This window comes from Anomalospiza imberbis, chromosome Z (genome assembly GCF_031753505.1).
Source record: "Anomalospiza imberbis isolate Cuckoo-Finch-1a 21T00152 chromosome Z, ASM3175350v1, whole genome shotgun sequence".
Classification (NCBI taxonomy): Eukaryota; Metazoa; Chordata; class Aves; order Passeriformes; family Viduidae; genus Anomalospiza; species Anomalospiza imberbis.
Window position 1 is genome coordinate 28047314 of NC_089721.1, and position 16422 is coordinate 28063735.

The window sequence follows — 16422 nt, forward strand, 5'->3', positions numbered from 1 at the left end:
GTGTCCCAGAGAAGATTTAGATTTGATATCAGGAAAAATCTCTTCCCTGAATAAGCGTTGTCAAGCACTGGAACAGGCAGCCCAGGGATATTAAAACACCATCCCTAGCAGTATTTAAAAGGAGGTAGGCTTGCTGATTAAGGACATTGTTTGGTGGTGGACTTGCCAGTATTAGGTTTCCAACTGGATCTTAAATGTCTTTTACAAACTAAACAATTATTTGATTCTATGAATTAGGTCTTAAAAATATATATTCTATTTATTCAATTGGTTTTGCCTTGTATTTTCCTTTTTAAAATTATTTTTTGGCATGAAGTGGTTGCTACATTCTTTAGTATGCAATTACCTAGACAGTTAACACAAAATTTGGGATGTGCCCATAATTCAAAGCAATGCAATAATCCAAGCATTTAAAACTGTTTTCTCTGTAGGGAAAAATTAAAAGCCCTGTCCATTCAGTCTTGCACAACAATTACAACAAAACTGTTTCTAGTGAACTGGTGAGTCTAATAAATTGTAAATAATAATGATACATAGGATCTGAATATGCAGTAAATCTCTGTTGTCCTCCTTCTTAAGTACATGAAAAGGAATTCTTCTTTCTCAAATTTTTCCACATTTTTCTGTACATGCATTCATATACCCGGATTATTCTTTCTATGGCAATGCAAATCTAAACCAAAGAAGGTAGACATAAAAAATTACAGGGTCAGAGTTTCTAGATCTAGAGCTCTTGGATCAAAGCTCCACCTAGTCTATCATTCCATCAGTTGTCAAGCAGGAGCTGTCATGGAGGGAAAAAATAAAACAAATAAAACAATATCTTCATGGTTTCTGGTGATGACAGTTGAGACTTTGACAGCTCCTGTGTTTAATGCCTGTCTTGGACTTATACTGTCAATTTGTCTGATCTTTTTTGATATGTATGTACATTCTTAGTTGCTTACAATATCTGGAGCATTGAATTCCACAGAATATTCCTTTTCTCCATGATTTTAATAATTATTTAACTAAGATTTTCCAATTGTATTTTCCAGAAATTTTATTTATGAATCGAACTGGATTAAAATATTTTACATGTGTTCTTTTATGCTATTACCGTGCCATAAAACTGGTCTCTAAATACAGTTCCGTCTTCCCATGAGTTCATTGTTTCATTGTATATATTTCAGGGACAAATTTAAGAACAGATACAATATTTGGATGGAGATACCAGTATACCCAACAATTTTCTTTTTTAACAATGTCAGGACTTTCACTTGGACCTATCATGGCTGTCCCATTTCTTAGTTTATTACTGAGAAATAATGTCATTCCAAGTACTGGACTACTGTCTGGTTCTAAAAGATAATTATTTCCACAACTACACAGAGACATTGTGACTACTAATGTATTGCCATTATTTTCTTTCAACTAAGAGGTAGGGTTATCACAGCATTTCAAGAAGAACTCTTAGCAATCTATAGTTTCTACTGCTTGAATTAAGATTGCAGTAAGGTTAATTGAGCATAAAACTATGAAAAAAATGGGGTTGCTGGCCTCACTTGAAACCCTCCTAAACTTCAAATATATATTAAGCAATGATATGTAAGTCATAATTAAGATTTTTTTGAAGATAAGAAAGCAAAGAATATTCCAAATATTGTATTTAATAAATTGTTATTGCTTCCTGTTATGAATTATGAACAGCTACCAAACAAATGCTGTTTCAGAGATGTTATTTTGCCTGGAACCTTTCCAGGAAACATAAAAAGAAACCATACACCTTTAGAACCACAAAAATAAGGTGTCTAAAAACATTTTACTTGCTTATTACTTTTGAGCAGTATCTCCAGAGGCCTTTTAGTCTGCTGAATAATTATTGTGCAGGCACTGCAAGTAATCCATTTTATTATTTTCCCGAAAGTCCATAACAGTTCTTACTAAGACATTTCAGATTATTAGGTCAAGGCTTTTACTGAGAGATTTTGGCTTATGGATCACTGATTTGGCTGACTGTAACAGCTTCAGCCTTACAGGTCAAAGTCAACGTATGATACCTTCTTATATCCACCTCTAAGGAAAAAAAAAATAAAAATCCCAACAAAATACTGCTATGCCCAAGTGATTCCTTGGGTTTTTTTTTTTTTTTTGTCTTTTTTTGATTTTGTGGGTCTGGCTTTCATATAAGGGGATAGGAAGGTGTGGGTTTTCATATACGGGGATAGTAAGCTCTCTTCATAGATTAGGTAGACATAACAATTCCTTCTCTAGCTGGGGACCCAAGGACAGCTGATGTGGATCTCAGGCCCAAGAGTATAAACAATGTGAACTGAAGAGAAAAAAACCAAAAAGGATGGGACTTCATGGACTGGGGCTGTAATTGGACAATTAGCTCAAATATGCTAATGGACCAAAACTTATAAAAATGTGACATCTTGTGACCAAGCCCTCTTTTGTTTCCATCTTGGAGCCATCCAGGCAGAGCCAAAGCCTTGGCTCTGGTAATGCCAGGGTGTGGCCTTTGAAGGCCCTTCAATAAATATCCTTTTATTCCCCTTAACTCTGTCTAACCTATGTTCCAGCTGTTTAAGGCAGCACAAAAACAGAAACATTGATTTTGTCTGGCTGTGTCTTTCAAGTATTTAAGCCATATTCCAGCTGAAATTATAATATTTTAATTTATTAGGACATGGGTAACCAGTAAGGTGTTATATAAAAGAAAAAAATCAACTAAGCCACTACAGTGCCATTCTGTGTATTTGCATTAGCCAATACAAAGAGAACGACCTATTTATAGCAGCTAAACTAAACAAATGTGTTGTATTTAAAATAATAGATACAAGGCTCTGCTTATTTAAAGTCACAAAAATTTTCTTGTTTATTTCATTACTTACTGATGTAAGCAATATAAGTAGCCTTATAAATAACTTGATGATAAATTACATAATAATCAGGACTGCATTTCCACCCTCTGCTGTAGACATGGTACTGCCATTTGCCAAACACATCAGTAATAAGGCCAATCTACTAGGATTATGGCAAATATTTACCCACATAGACCCTTTGTAGTGCTATACCAGGACAGTTACGTAGTAGATAGAAGCTATGAAGCCTTTATGCAGCTTTTTCTTCCCACTCTCTTGGGTTGTCACAAACTATCAGGTACAAAACTCCCTTCTAAAAGAAAAAACTCTGAACCCTTCTGTCAATCAAATGTGGCCAACAGAGAATCACCTTTTGCGAAATGTAGCTTTGCTCCTCAGTCCTGCAAATACTAGGACAGTTTTCATCTCCTTTTTAAACATTTTACAAATGAACTGGCCTAGAAAACACGCATGCATACCCATTATATATTTGCCCTCTAAGCATAAATATGTATATAACAGGATGCTCTGTGGATTCCAGTTCTTTGTATTTAAGAAATGATGCTTGTATTTTTTCCAATTTCCCTGCCTATAGGAGATCATTTCTCAAAATCAGTGTGTATTTAAAGAAAGAAAAAATTAAGCAGCATCATAAATCATTCAGCAAACACCCCAACTCTATTCATAGCCATACATATGTTGCCAGTAATACAGATAAATATAGACTCATAGAGATACACACACAGACTTTGAGAAAATATGCCTCTAGACAGAAACATATTGTGCATATGCAAATAACTGTCTGGCACTGAAGCTTTGCCCTTTAGCAAAGAGATACTTAACTGTATCTCTTTCCTACGCCTGCTCGCTCCCGATTTTCCATCTGTTTATTTTTTCAAAGCTTTATTTAAGAATATGGTACAACTTCTCAAAAATCAAGAAATATGGTCCTGCAAATATAACTGCCAGATATCGCATAAAATATAGCTTGAGAGAAGTAAAAAAAAGATACAGAGGAGGCTACATTCAAGTTTTCCTACAAAGGTTACAAATGGGTTTTATCCATTCTGTCCCAATGATATTCATTCCTGGTTAGTTTTCAGGTCTGGTTGTTATACTTTAAGAAGCTGTATAATCCAGGCTTGTGATCAGCTTCCTTAATTTATTTCCCTTGAAATGACAGGACTGGCAAAGGCAGGCTGGCTTCTCGATGTCTAGATTACACTGTAGCTATGGAAACTGGTGTTAAAATGCTATGAATTTCAAGTTACACTGATATTCTGCACATCACGTTCTGTACTGATGACAGGTTATTTTACATGCTGACCAATACAACAGCATCAATCTTACTGGTTTACATGAGACTGTCAGGCAAGATGAACTTGGGGAGCTTTCCTGGGGTTTGTTCTCAATATGAACGCACAGCTGAACATGTGCATATGCAGGGGCAGTACCTGCTACTACACTGCTCCTGAAATCTTAACTACATAAAGTGCAGGTGCCAGAAGTCAAATTATAATTAACTTTCCAGAATAAGAAGTATTCACCATTTTTCTTTTCTTTTCTTTCTTTTCTTTTCTTTGTTGAAGAAACTACCTCTTAGTTCCAGTTCATGTAAAGAACTGACTCAGATCTGCAGACCTGCAGTATATTCCTTAGTTTTACATAAGGCTGTAGGGAAAAATACAAAAATCTTGGATGGATGGGAGGAAGTATAACAAAATAAATTTATTTTTTCTTTGGTACAAAATTGTCTGATTTTCATCTCTGCCTCCCGTTGTGACTTCTGTAGATGCTACAACAGCATGAAGATCCAGGTAGGAAGTCAGACCACTTCCCATTGTCCTGCAGGGAATTTATCTCAAAATAGCAGCATATTTTACTACTAACCTTCATCATTACAAACAATGAAGTCAGAAAATAGTTTTTGTATGATTTTGCATCCAGATTGACGAGCTACAGAAATTGTAAGTTTTGAAAGAAACATTCCTGCTCCCCACCAGGCTTATTCTTGTGGCTGCAGCTCTCTGGCTACAGAGAGTGGCACACAGCATTCCCAGGCACCGTTCTGGGGTAAGCTGTGAAAAGCTCAGAGAAAAGAATGAGAAACAGTTTTTAACTTCACTTGCTCCACCTGTTGTTGTGAACATGTGGAATGTATTATGGAGATTTGTTTATCAAAAGGTGATTTCTTAATTGGCCAATGGTGATTGTGTTTGGAATCAAGGACCAATTGGGTCAAAGTGTATCAGAATTTTTGTAAGGGTGATGGGTTTCTTAATTAGTATAATAAAGTGACTGATCAGCCTTCTGGAATCATGGAGTCAATGCTAATCATTACCCCATCGGGGACCCCATACTACGATATGTTCTCACTGTCTTTTGCTTTGATACATCCACATTATCTACTCCCTCACAGTCCTGATGTCTTGGTGGGACATTTATGTAACTCATGTATATGGACATTCCCCAGTCAGCTCAACATCTGCTTCCTCCTTTGTGCCACACAGTCAGTCCGATCCTTCCTGAACATGCCTCTGCTATCAACAGGGCCTTTTTTAGTTTTCTGATATTTATTCTGATACTTATTTGATATCTCTTATTCAGAGCATTTCAAACAGTGATGAATTTAATTTTGGTGTCAAAGTGGATTTTTATTCCTCACAGTTGTGTAAACTGAAAAGCTTTTCCTTCCTGAAGGAACTGGAAAACCTTTTTTAAACTATGTTGAAAATGTACATTATATTTTCATAAAATTTTATCTTGTCAAAGCTTAGTGTTAAATTATTTTCTAAACCATGGTAAATCAATAATCACCCTGAACAATTAAAAAAAAATGAAGGCTTTACTATACAGTTATAAAATTCCTATATGAAAATATCAGTCTGAAAAATTAAGATAAATTGGTCCAAGAGAAATAAAACACAATAGAAATAAGGTAGTAAAACATGTAAACTACATTACCAGTGATATGGATGATATGAGCTGCAGTCTGAAATCCCCTATCCATAGTTTGTGCCACTGTGAACGTCTGCACTGCTTCCAAGAGTTTATTCTGCTTTCAAGCAGCCCCTGCAAAGCTTAATTATCTACTTTACATAAACATGTATGGAACAGCACAGAGGTAGTTTACTTTGTATGGTGAGGGCCTCCTCACAGACATTTGAGATAGGGCCAAAGATTTTGTATGAGGCATAGCATCACTATTATATAAAAACATTTCCAGGAAATTGAACTAATGGCACAGTAGAGTAAAACATCTCTGCACACCAGTGGAGAACTTCAGAGTTATTCTATAAATGAAAAGCTGAAAGGATTGTTTCTAAAATTTTGAAATACATGTCCTGGAAAGTCAAAGTTAAGATAAGAGAAGCCATCCTACTTCCCCCTCTAGTTTCAAGAAGGTTAAGGTATGAGCTAGAAGCAGAATGAGGGAAAAGGAGCTTAGTCCCTCTTTCTTATGTAGGCAACACCAGTCAAGCAAATTAAAGGAAAAATTACTGAATTTCAACACCATTTATATACACATTTACATGACTGGATTAAAGATGTTTGAAGGCCTTTCTTGTTTTGCCTCCCTTTCAAACCCTCTCTGTTTTTACACTGAAGCATTCACTTTAGTATAACAGAAGTTGTATGCAACCCTTCCTTTCTACATTAACTAAAACTGCACTACTGAAACACAAATTTTCAGTAGTCACAGCCCTGTCTGGTGATACGTGTAAACTCTGTAAACTAATAATACAGCTTTTTCTCAGGTATTCAAATTTTAAAAATCATTACCCACTTGACACAGCAGGGTCTGCTTCGACTGATATCAGCAACAAGCATTTAAAGGCCAGTTTAGCTTTCAGTTTCTTTTCCCTATCTAAGGCCTCAAGTGCTGATGTTTCAAGAGATTTCTCTGGACAGACAAAGGATCTTAGATCCACTGCCTCTGTGGCAACTGTAGTCTTCAAAGGACTCATTTCTTCTAGACATAATTCATATGAATGACACTTTTTGCACTATTACATCTAGTCAAGTCCTTCCCTGAGGAAAACCTGATTCTGTTATGTCCAGTCAAGACACAAGACACACCATAAGACACATGGCTTGCTTGAATAATTGCCTGTTAATCAGCCTACACTGGTTTTAGGTGTGGGTCCCAGAGGGTAATGAATGCATCATTAAATCTACTGCGCAATCAGGCCCCCAGAGTATGCCCATTTTTTGCCACATCACTTGTTTAAGCAAGCATTATACTTAATAGCAAAGACAGAAATTAAAAACTCAGAAGCAGATGATGCACATTATACACCTTTTAAAAAATCTTCCCTGCAAGTATTTGGCAACAAGATGAGAAGGGTGAAACAAAGTTTTCAGGGGAGAATGACTTTCAAAGCTGGATTATAAAGAGGTTTAACTTAAGGGGGGAAAAAAAAAACAAACCACAAACTAACAAACAACAACAAAAAAACTCATCATGGAGTTATTTGATCTCCTTCAAACACTCACACCCATTCCCTGTAGGAAGATAGAGATGCTTGTCTGGGATGTGAGAGATCTAACATACACATGAAGTGTTAAGTATCACTGGCTCCTGCACAGAAAATGTCATCTTTCCCACCTCCCAGTCGGTATCTTTAAATAACTCACATTATTTATGGTGTACATAGTGTTAATGTCCTTCAGTTGTTCTATTTTCAAGGATGGAAAAGCAGTTGCTAAGCATTTCTAAATGACAGCCCCAGGGTTCATTAAAAATATGGCAAACATTTGCTAAGCTCATTAAGTGCAATTTTTGTGCATGTGTGTATCAGATTCCTCCTCTGCATGTTATGCGTGACCAAACATCTATTAACCCTAATCCCATTGATGAGTCTGATACATTCAAACTAGCAATTAGGCAAAACAAAAGGGATATTTACTGAGAGACTCATAAATGGGCTTTTATATTGGTCTAAGCTGTTGCAAAATGACAGTTTAATTCCCTTCTGTTAATCCCCACCTACTAGAGTACTCCCTTTGTTTGATTATAGGTTGTCAGATTTAGGGATTCTGATTGAATCAAAATTTTAAGTAAACCAGAAATACACAATAATTACACTTGCTAGGCACTGCTGCCTACTGTACAAACAAAGTAAATGCAACAAAAATTTAAATGAAATTCAAAGAAAGAAAAAAGGATCTCAGGAATCATCTATTTACAAAAATAAATACATATATTTCCTCTATCTAAATGCGGGGGGAAAAAATCCACTTCTGTTTTTTTGTACAGTACCGTTTTGAAGTTTTTCCTGCTAAACACAATCTTTCTAGAACCAAGAGCATTTCTCCAGAGCCACAGAGGAGACATCTCACTTTTCTTAAACAGAATGACCTTTCTAGTCTGCAGTCGTGCCCTTCTCACACTTCTTTTCCGACACTGTGAAGCACAGACATTATTACAAATTCTGCAAAATATTTGTTACATAAATTGTCAGATAGAGAGTCCTGTATGGAAAAACTCAGAAACATTTGTTACGAAAATATCTGCCTGTTTGTAGAGTAGTGCTTACAACACCATTACAAGTCTTGTCAGTAACATTTACCGGTGCAAGAGCTGGTTCTGTTCTATAAAGTATGAACTAGGGTGATGTGAGTTAGTAAGGAGGAGGGAACATCATTTATGCTGCAGAAAACTAATATTATGAAGTTTTCACAGCACAATGGCAGTGTTTTTCAAGTGAGAACTTCTGATGTTTACATAGATTAAAGCAAACTAACAAACGAAAGCCCAAGAAGACTCATTCAGTAGATTTTTCTCAAAATTTCTCTTAAGAATTTTTTTTTTTCCAATTAAGGGATTTTTTCTTTAAGTCAAAAATATTATGTCCAACTTTTTTGCCTACAAAAAGATCATTAACAATATGAAGTAATTTTCAAATAATCTCTTCCAGGAATTCCACTTCTTATGAAACAAAGGCTGCTGAAAGTGATCATGCAGAAAACCTTCAGAAGAAATACTCAAACACAGTTAAGATTTTTAATTAATTATTCTAAGCCATATTTAATCAGGAGTAAAGCAGCTCCTCATTTCAGAAGAACTGTAATAATTATATACAGAGAAAACACTTATGTATGTGTATAAATACAGAGATTCTATAAGTCATTTTAAATTGTATTTTAAAGCAAGGTTTTCCACCCAAAAATCTTCAATGAGAAGGAAGATGCTGCTGCTTTTTAAAGATTTAATACTATGAATGTATCCTTTCAGTCTACTACTGTGTACTACAGACATAAATCTTCTGTTTAGTTATTCAAGAGACATCTAACAGAAAAACACTCCCTGAAATTTCTGTTACCCACTCTGTACTGTCATATTCATAGATTTATTCTCTTTATGATAGTGGTATTTCTGTGATTCCAACAAATCACCTGTACAGGGACACCTTCCACATAAGTTTTCAGCTTCTCTTTCCCTCAATATAAACATTATATCACTGTTTCATCAGCATAGTTTCAAAAAATATGACAAAATTTTACTAAAAAACAAAGGTAGTGGAAAGGTTCAGAGTGCAAACGGGACTCTCTGAGCTGAAGTGCATATGCTTGGACATATTTCAACTTTAAAAAATTCTAGCTTCAGACTGACCCACTTCATAACTCAACAGAAAGGAAAACAAATCATTGTAGATTTTTAAAATCAATAAGATGCTATCAGCAATTACTCCATTAAAAAGTGGTCATGGCAAAAGAGCACACCTGTGTATATATAGAGCCTTAAGAAGAAACATTGATAAGTAAAAGGCTCATTAAAACCAAAATCAACAAACCTCTAAATACTAGATTTTTGAAACATGAAATCCTTTCTTTCTTTAAATACACATTTTTATTAATAATTTTCTCTCTATTCCTTGCATAAGAATTTAAAAACTGTTGTAGATGCTTTGTCTTAACAGATACTGAGCCATATTTTAACATATTATACATTTTATAGGGTGGAGAGTGAACCTGAAGACTTTTGGATCTGAAGATAATGCAGTTGATGCATTTTTTTCTGTTCTTGCATTGGTGTGTGTTACTGCTCCAAATCCACTATTCAGAAAATTTTGTTTTTGACATAATTCCCAGAACAGAAGAAGAAAATTATACCACTATGGAGACAGAGGTGCCAAGGTGATCAAGGTCTGAAAGGCCATAAAATTAATTTTCCTGGTACTTATGGTTTTATTCTTCTTGAATTTTAATACAAAATTGGAACCAGAAACTTCACTGTGTGAGCTTTACCATTCATTGCCAATTCTTCATGCTGCATTTTACCTTGTTTCAAGCCAACATAAGTTATTTACTAAGTGGATTATTGCAAAGTAATAGAAGCATGTACAGGCATGGTCATATCAGTAACACTGAGAGCAGTATGTATAATTGCAGTTAATAGATCAGATTAAATATCTTCTATTTGCAAGCTTAACTAGTCTTATATACCTCTCCTTTCCCCCCCCACCCATTTCAGTTTTGTCTTTTTGTGACTTAATGAAAGCAGGCAAAAAGGAAATGAGCCCTTAGTCATATAAAATCACCTAAGCACGAAGTTCAAATCACCTGACAGCATCTGCATATGTTTAAACAGGCATAGCTTTCCAATTCGTTACCTGTACAAGTAAGATTTGAATTAGTAGGCACCAAGGGGCAAACAAAGATTCCAAATGCTATACTACTCCAGCAGTCAGCAAAGGACTTATGGAATTTTAAAAGCAAAAATAAGAGAATGCAGACAACTGTTTTGTGCAGAACTTTTCTTTCAACTTACTATTTGCACAGGAGTGAAATGTTCTGGGAAAAAAAAACCTGAAAAACAGATTTTGTGTCCATTTTTACCTGACACATCTTAGAATGTCAGTTGTCTGCTCTGCAAAAAACATGCAGAACAGACAATAGCACATAGCCAATGTAGAAATTACTATCACACTTTATGGATGTAGTAAATAATGAATTGCCCTAAATTAATTTACCATAAGTTTATTCCACAAGGAGATTTTTTTATATATAATCAAATGCAACAGTAAAATAACTTTAATGTTTTTCATAATTTTCCCTTCCTCTTACTAATATATACCTTGAAAATAAACTGGTAAAGATGTGGAAAGACTTGATCACACTGTTGTTTTTTCCTGAAATCCAGAAAACATTTCAACATATTATCTTAAGCTAACTTATCTACAGCCACACTTACTTTCAGTTATGGTATTTTAACAGTTACATTAAGTATTTTTTGGTTGCTTTCAATGTCAAAGTTGGTTGGAAATCTCTCATGTCTCACCTTTTCTGTTTATTTTTTTCTTTGTTTTTTTCTTTCCTTAACAGCATTCTTGTGAAGCATTTGCCATGGGCATCACTCACCGTACTGACACATTAGACATTCCTTTGCACTGAGGATGTCCTTAGACCCTTTTCCAGTTCTTGACATATATGGACATTGTCAAAATCCAAATCATTAAGGTGTAACTTTGCAGATGAGATGGTCCAGCTGGGACCAAGTGGGACTTCTGCACTGGTTTGGGAGATGAGTCTGGTGTAGAAGGATAGGAGAAGTATACTCATAGACATGCATAACTCACCTGTGCAGCAAGTAGCAAATTTTCAGCTTTCATTCCTACTTCCTTCTATTCCCCTTTCCTCAAAACAGAACAAACAAAAAACCCAGTTCCACTAGTTTACAAAAATTTGTGAAACATTCTGAGTGTGTCTGACTTCAAATACATTCCAGATTTTTTTTCCTCCTTTACTTTTTTATTTAAGCAAAGCATTTTAGTGAAGGAAAAAAAATGGAGAAAAAAAATCTCATTAAAGGTTTAGATGCTGAATCCAAAGAGAAGCCAAGCAGTTTCTCAAGACCCAAACTGTAACTGGAAATCCACCTATTAATATACGATAAATTAAACAAAACCAACAAGCAAACAAAAAAAACAAACCTGACAAACCAAAAAAGCATCCAAGCAAACAAAAAATATCGTCACTGAGACAGGTGTCCTTCAAGAAATGTTTTTTAAATCCAAACTTTGGAAACAACATCTGTCTGAAATCACAACTGTGGACATAATACTTCAGAATGGAAGGAAATCTAATGGGATTTATTTGCAATGTTTTACTGCAAGAGGTGCAGTAGAAACAAAATATCCACATTAAATACATGGTGTTCTTTTTCAGCCTGCATCCTGCCTCTAAACTCTTCAGGCCAAACCATTCAGGCAGAGTTTGCAGATTTTCCACTGGATTGCAGAAAATTATGCCAATGTGAGTATCCTTTAGCTCACAGAGCTCTAATTTAAATGTATATCCTATTACAATGGAACAGCAAGTTTCTAGATCTCAACCATGTTGGTATTTGCTCCAGAGAAAGACAGAACAAAATGGTCCACAAAGGTTCAATTCACGTTAAGCTGGCTTCTGCTAAAGCCCTGTGTGGCTGTTCAGTCACTGAGTTATGCAGCAGGAAGTAGACAGTCAAGGAGCTTAGGCTGCACCAGTGTGTGTCAGCACCACAGCCTCAAACCTTTCACCAGCTGCTCTAGAACCTGTTGCTATTTAGCAAGAGATATGACATTGCAGACCTGCATGTTTCAGGTAAAATTTTTCTCAAAAGCAGGTACATGGAAGGTTACACATTAACAATCGGTCCCAGTTACTCCTAATGGGATTTGGGCATGCTGCTTTGAAAATCTAGACCTTTAGGGTGATATACCTAGCATAACAAGTTGCTGCTACAAATGGCCAGGAAGACTGAATATGCAATTAAAGAGCCATGTTTTCTGAATCAATATGAATTAATGGAAAATAAACACTTGAGCTTAATCTATTATTGTCATATAAAATTGGCCTTCTTCCTAAGCAGCACTAAGAAATTTGGCCTGACCTTTTATGTCTATGTGGAGTAGTTTCTTTCAAAGGAGAAAAAATCTGCAAACTCTATGTCATTCAGAGCAGAAAATGTATCATTTTGACTGAATTCAGGTCTGTATTACTAAGAATATCGTATTAATTCGAGGACTTCAATCAACTGTGAACTGCAACACTGTTTCACAAAAACGGTGTATTATGTCTAGCAGTTCATCAGGCTAAAATCCCTCTGTGTCTGAAATTCACACAGTTCAATCGTTATACATATGGTGTCCAACCCACCCAGGCACCGCAACCATTATCATTATAATTTTGCTTGAAATAAGACCAATTACACATAGTGAGGAGAAAAGAACTCCTAAATTCACTTAAATAGAGAGCAGATTCTTTATGAGACTGCAAAAAGGAGTAGATTTGTGGTCTTATTTAAATTCTACATTCAAAGCACAACAAAACTGAGCTGGAATCTTTGAGCATGCAACAGAGGTAGGGAATTAAACATCTCTTCTTTCCTCAAGACTTACAAAAAATGCTTTAATTGCACTATATGCCCAAGTAACATTATTTTATCTGTGTACATAAATTTAAAGGAGAAATGATAATGACTAAATAGTGCCTGGCTTAGGGAGAATAGTACCCATCAGCATCCAGAAAAAAAAAATTAAAATGGAAACAATTTGAGGACAAAAAAAGAATACTCACAGAACTAAAAACTGAGTCACAGAATCAAGACACACTAGCTTTTGGACTATGTCTAAGACTCATGAACCAATCAGTAGTAATTAAGAATTTCTGTAGCTAAAAGTTGTGGGCTTTCTCATGGACTCATAATCTATGGAAAGAAATGTTCTCAGGCAGTGACTGGTGACCCCAAGCCCAGCCAGAGTTCTCATAATGGTTTATAAGAAAAAGTACTCTGCCTCCTGAAAATTTTATCCTCCCTATTCTCACAGGTCAGCAGCTCAAAAAGTCTCAGTATTCTACTAACCATTGCACTTGCGAGCCAAAAAATGTTCTGTGTGGCATAAGTTGTACAGACTTCTCCCATTGCATCAGTGGGATTTCATGGGCAGTGTAATAAAATTGCTGAGTGGAAACCATGAAGTTAATTAAAGTAAAAATTACACTGTGATTGTTGAACTTTATTTTTTGTTGTTGTTGTTTGTTTGTGTGTTTTAGGGTTTTTTGGGGTTTTTTTTTTGAAGATTATGTTCAGAGGGCAAATGACATTTTTTTTTATTTCTATAAAAGCACTCCAGAATTATAAGTTGTTCTTGATTTGGGTGCCAGAGACTTAGGATTTCACTCCTTATAATTTAATAACAGAGATTTGCCTCATTAGTTATTCTTTACAAAAAGGAGATCCTACAGCAAAAAATTAATGCTTGACATAATTTTTAGAAATAAAAAGAACTCTTACTCATCTAATCCTGTGCTTCTGTTTAAATGGAAGCAAAAACATTGTCAAGACTCAAGCCTGCTTGTAACACAAAATCTTAAATACTTCAAAACCTGCGTAACTGGGTTGTCTGTTTTGCAACTGGATAGGAGACTCAAGCACAGCAGTGATCTATAATGTTTGCTGTCCTTTACCTTTTGCTGGCACAACTTAATGTCTTTCTTCATGATCTCCTTAATTTCACAAACATAAATCTCTACAAAGGGAGTTTTAGAAAACATAATAAATATGTATTAACATATTGACTGTATGCATAGTTTTTATATAACAAATGATTTTGGATGAATGGTTAAAATTTAAAGTAATAGGAAATTCAACTATGGATAAAAGAAGCAGCAGTTTTTCAGATCTCACAAGGACATTTTCATATATTTGTGTTAATTATAGGGGGGTCAACACACTATTAAAAAAAAAAAGTTATTTTTTAAATCAGGGGATACCAAAAAGGAGGAGGGAAAGAAAGACAGGTCATCTTAAGACTGAAATCAAGCAAATTTTATTTTCTTGTTAAGCACCAGGCTCAAGTATCATTTCCTCTTAACTGTTCCTCAGCAATAACTCCTTAAGAGCCATTGACAAGTTTTGCCCATAGAAAGTGAGCAGGGACAAGTATCAGCATGCATTGAATGTAGTATGCTTGATGAAATTCCTGCAAACTCTTCAGTTCTTCATAAACAAAGCTCCTGCAGTCCTTATTCAGGCAAACTTCCATTGAAGGCAATTTGTATTACTGCCTGTAACAGCTTGTTTCTCCACTACACAACTACCAGATAGGAACTTTACCCCAGTATAACATTTTACACTGATCTGTCCAATACCAGAAGGAGGATATAGAAGGAGTTTTGCAGCGCTGTGTTCTTTTTCCCCGACCCCCAGGGAGCTCCGGCGCCTGGACCGGCACCGCCTCTCCCCAGGACTTGGGTTTCGCCGCCTTTCCTGGACACCGCTCCATTCTGCGGTCTGGGCGGGGCTGGCCACGGTTTCTGCCGCCGCAAGCAAGGGACTCTGGCAAAGAAGCGAAAGAATTGTCCAGTTCACCCACGAGGAAGGCTGAAAGTCTTTTAATGGCCACGGGAGCTGTGGCGGAGAGGTCGCGACCCGCCTCCAGTGCCCGCATGGGGGAATGTGGCCCCGAGTTTCGGGAGGTGCAGGGTTTTATGGGGGGCGGGGTGAGGAAAGCAGAAGCCCTCCCGCTCAATGGGGACAGGTGCTGTGGCAATGGCGAAGACCATGGCGACCAACAGGGATGTGACAGGGGCGGACCCTGGGCTCTGGGGTGAACAGGGTTGCGGGATCGGGGTGACAGACACCGAAGTCTCCAGACGGGACGGGGAATGGTTACAGGAGGGACAAGGGGGTGCTCCAATAATAAGAGACTCAGAGCAAACCCCCGGGGTGGGGAGAAACACGGGGGGTGCGCAGGGGTACACAGAGCTCGGCTAACTAACACAGATTAGAACCCCTAATCTACATCCAAATCCGGGATGCCACAGAGTTTCTGTTACAACTCTCTGCATTGTGTCACTGACTAACTGGGGACTTGACTGCAGGAACTTGTCACTACTTTCTTTTTTCTTTTTTCCAAATTTAATAAAATTGAAGCATGCCAGGGTCATATGTAATTTACTACAGATTACATTCAAATCTAAAAGAGAAGAATTTTTTGTTAGTTAATAGAAAATGTAGAGAAGTGGTATTTCAAATAGTAGAACATATGTGGGAAGAAACATCAATATCACCATTCTTACGTGTGTGAATGCAAAGGAATACTTATAAAGGTCACAGTCAGACCAGAAATTCAATGATGTAATCTCACAAAGGACAATAATTGCAAGGGACAGTAGGGCTGACTGCACTTTTAGTAGGTGAGACAAGGCTTCAGAACAGCTCCTAAAATAGTGTTGGAGCAAGGTCAGGACTTGGGACTCAGAGCAGCACTTTAGTGGTTCTTGTATAAATATGATATTTCAGTCAGCTGCTTTGTGTTCTGGGTTTGAACCAGAACAGATGCAATGCTCTTGCCAAATGCTCTCTCCACTTTCCAAGACTCTGATGTTTTGTGTTTGCCTCTTACATAGAGCATTCCTATGCACCCACTTTGAAACATGACAGAGGCCTCGTTGTCAGTAACTTTACTGTATGTACAAATATAATAATTAATGAAAGCATAAAGGAAAATACATATGCAATGCTAAAATGATAGCTATACCAGATAGATCTAGGTATGATAGTTTTCAAAGATAACTGTATGCTGAG

At 36.4% G+C, this 16422-nt stretch overlaps 1 long non-coding RNA gene across 1 annotated transcript; it reads left to right on the plus strand.

The window, feature by feature from the left end:
* The first annotated feature begins 292 nt into the window (after nucleotides 1-292).
* Nucleotides 293-12211, plus strand: LOC137464992 (uncharacterized). Its single transcript, XR_010994521.1, has 3 exons — nucleotides 293-500; nucleotides 9808-9995; nucleotides 12018-12211. It is a non-coding gene; the product is annotated as an uncharacterized lncRNA (long non-coding RNA).
* Nucleotides 12212-16422: the final 4211 nt, after the last annotated feature.